General features: G+C 36.4%; 1 pseudogene; it reads left to right on the forward strand.

The window, feature by feature from the left end:
- The first annotated feature begins 311 nt into the window (after nucleotides 1–311).
- On the forward strand, nucleotides 312–3,748 carry LOC116901065 (annotated as a pseudogene).
- Nucleotides 3,749–4,087: the final 339 nt, after the last annotated feature.

The raw sequence follows: 4,087 nt of genomic DNA on the forward strand, positions 1-4,087 counted from the left end.
GCTCCAGCTCTGGGAACAGATGGAGACCAGAAGGGTCCCATCTCAGGTTGCTCAGACATTCCTGTGCCTTGTGAGCTCCTGGTGTATCTCCCTTGGACAGTCAGTGGAGAGAAAGTGGGGTTTCACCTGAGGACTTAGGAGTGAGAGTGCTCCTGATAGACCACCTCTGAAGACCGGTTTTGAGTATGGAGGACCTTGGGACAGCCCCACCTTTGGGTGCAAATGGAGGCTGGAAGGCAGTATCATGCTGTATTGTGTACACATGTATTGTATCTTTTAGGATGTCCTGACCTATGATGATGTGCATGTGAACTTCACTGAGGAAGAGTGGGCATTGCTGAATCCTTCTCAGAAGAGTCTCTACAAAGGTGTAATGCTGGAGACCTGTAGGAATCTCAGTGCTATAGGTAATTCAATGAACTTATCATTCACTTTGTAAAATTTAGGCACAGCTGATTTTGTTTAATATTTATTTTTGTTTTTAATTTCACTTAAAAATAAGGAAGAATGTAGTGAATAAATCAGTCATGGTTCTAATGTTCACTAAAGATAGTAACTTAGATGTTGCCTAATTCCAATAATTTAACATACTTTCTCTGATACCATTTTTAGGCTACATTTGGGAAGACCATACTACTGAAGAATATTATAAAAGTTCTGGAAGACATGGAAGGTAATTTTCACGTGAAAGATGATAAGATAATACCTCCCAAGAAAGTTTCATGTGTGCAGCAAGTTTTAAAGAAAAGCAACAGGGTAAAATACACACTGCAGCACATATTGATTAGGTCATCATTATATGTCTACACCCTTTTAATAAGCTAATAGTCCATAGTAAATTGTGGTGAACCTTATTCTGTAACAGCATGGCTAAATTTAATGATATGGACAGTTTATGAGATTCAAGAATGGTTTTGTGGAGAAACCTTAAACCCTGTACCACATCTCTGTGAGGAAAACAAATTAAAATTGTGTAAATGTAATGTAGAAGTTTTCTTTTGTAATGTGTTGAATGTAATGTGTTATTCTTCTTTTGATATGGATGTCATATGTCCCTAATAATGCAAGCCAGGAGAGCATAGTGATACTGAAAGAAGCAACATACCTCTCTCTTTTCCAGAAAAATTAGAAGATGTAGAGTATATACCACTTTGAGGAGAGTTTCTTAATATGGGGAAAGTTGATAAATATTTAGTTTTTGACTATGATTTGGGACATTTACACATTCAAAGTGCTGAAACACTTCAGGATATTAGGGTTATAGAAATTATCCTCTTTGCATTGGCTCATGTTGCAAATGTAGTATTACTCAATGGATAACAAAATTTATTTTCGCAGTCAGTCTACAAACGCTCTGAGTTCATTGAGTTCTCTTGAAATATGTTAATACTCTTAATAGATAAATTATGGAATAAGTATGAGTCATATAATCAATTCTCTTCCTATTCCATGTGTCTTCAAACATTCAAGACAACCCATAATAAAAGGGAACACCTTTGAATGTAAACAAACTGATATTATGTTAAGATCATTTTGCTCTTTACACTTAAAGCAAATTTGAAATGAATTCATAGATATAAAAAGATTCATGAATATAATCAATGTGAGAAAAATTTACATGTGCCAATTGTATTTGCAGGTATGAAAGAAGTTTTACTGGAAAGCAAACCTTTGATTTTATTCAGTATGGTAATGGCTTTGCAGTTCAGAGTCATAACCAAAGGCATAATGGAGAGAAGCCCTATGAAGGTAACCATTGTGATAAAGCTTTTGCACAAAGGAGTAGTCTCAAAGCACATAAAAGTGCACATAATGGAGAAAAACCTGAATGTAACCAATGTTGTAAAGACATTGTAAGAAGCAGTGCTCTCCAAAATCATAAAGGAACACACACAGGAGAGAAACTCTGTGAATGTAATCAATGTGGTAAAGCCTTTGCACCAAGGAGTAGTCTCAAAAGACATAAAAGATCATGTAATGGAGAAAAACGTTATAACTGTAACCAATGTTGTAAAGCCTTTGTACAAAACCATTATCTCCAAAAATATAAAAGGACCCATACAGTACAGAAACCCTATGAATGTAACCAATGTGGCAAAGCCTTTGCACACAGCAGTACTCTCCAAAATTATAAAAGAACACACACAGGCGAGAAGCCCTATGAATGTCACCAATGTGGCAAAGCCTTTGCACAGAGCAGTCATCTCCAAATACATATAAGAACTCATACAGGAGAGAAACCCTATGAATGTAACCAATGTGGCAAAGCCTTTGCAGACAGCAGTAATCTCCAAACACATAAAAGAACACATACAGGAGAGAAACCCTATGAATGTAACGAATGTGGCAAAGCCTTTGCAGGCAGCAGTACTCTCCAAATACATATAAGAACTCATACAGGAGAGAAACCCTATGAATGTAACCAATGTGGCAAAGCCTTTGCACAAAGCAGTACTCTCCAAATACATATAAGAACTCATACAGGAGAGAAACCCTATGAATGTAACCAATGTGGCAAAGCCTTTGCAGAAAGCAGTACTCTCCAAAGACATAAAAGAACACACACAGGAGAGAAACCCTATGAATGTAATCAATGTTGTAAAGCCTTTGCACAAAACAGTCATCTTCAAAGTCATATAAGAACACATACAGGGGAGAAACCCTATGAATGTAACCAATGTGGCAAAGCCTTTGCAGACAGCAGTACTCTCCAAAAACATAAAAGAACACACACAGGAGAGAAACCCTATGAATGTAAGCAATGTGGCAAAGCCTTTGCAGACAGCAGTACTCTCCAAAGACATATAAGAACACACACAGAAGAGAAGCCCTATGAGTGTAACAAATGTGGCAAAGCCATTGCACGCAGCAGTACTCTCCAAAGACATATAAGAAAACACACAGAAGAGAAACCCTATGAGTGTAACCAATGTGGCAAAGCCTTTGCAAAAAGGAGTAGTCTCAAAAGTTATAAAAAAACATATAATTGAAAAAACCTTATGAATTAACCAATATTGTAAACCCTTTGTAAAAAGTGGTGATCACCAAAAATATAAAAGAATGCATACAGGAGAAAACCCTATGAATGTAACCAATGTGGGAAAGCCTTTGCAGGAAGTAGTAATCTCTAAGAACATAAACGAAGACATACTGGAGAGAAAACCTGTGAATGTAACAAATATGCTACAGCCTTTGCACAAAAGACTCATCTACAAAGACAATAGAAGCTATGCAGGAGAGAAACCTTTTAACTGTAACCAATGTGCCAGAGCTTTTTCACAAAGCAGTGGTCTCTAAAATCTTAAAAGTACACATACAAGAGAGAAACTTTTTTGAATGCATCCAGTGTGGTTTTATGACATTCTCACAAAGCAGTGACCTCCAAATACATAAACAATCACAGCAGAGATACCCAATGAATGTCTTAAATCTTCCTAAGCCTTAGACATCCCAATCATCTTCAATTGTATAACTGAATATGTACTAGAGAAAAATGCTTGGACTGTAACTACTGTGGTAAAACCTTTCCCAAAACAATCATCTCCTAGCCCATAACATAATACACACTGCATAGGAACCCTATGAATGTAAGAAATGTAGCAAACCTTTTGCAAATGGTAGTACTTTGCAAGTAAATAAAAGAAGACACACTCAATAGACACCCTATGAATATAATCAGTGTGATTATGCCTCTGTATTTGAACTAGCAATCATCTTTCAAATACATAAAAGAAGACAAACAGGAGGGACACCCTAAAAATGTAAGCAAAGTGGTAACACCTTCGCATATCAGTCATATTCAAAGGCACAAAATAAACCATAATTTAGAAAAATCCTTTGAGTGTATTTAATAAAACCTTGTGAGTGCATTTAGCCTGGTGAAACCTTCATGTATTTCTATAGACTTCACCAACATGAAACAATCCGTACCAGATAGTAACTATGTGAATAGATTTAATATGGGGAGGTCTTTTCAATTCTCACATATCATCATCAGGGCAAAAAAAAAGCTATTCTTATCACCCTGTACAAAGCTTAAATCCAAGAAGATCAAGGACCTTCACATCAAACCAGATACACTCAAACT

The sequence above is a fragment of the Rattus rattus genome, chromosome 5 (assembly GCF_011064425.1).
Source record: "Rattus rattus isolate New Zealand chromosome 5, Rrattus_CSIRO_v1, whole genome shotgun sequence".
Classification (NCBI taxonomy): Eukaryota; Metazoa; Chordata; class Mammalia; order Rodentia; family Muridae; genus Rattus; species Rattus rattus.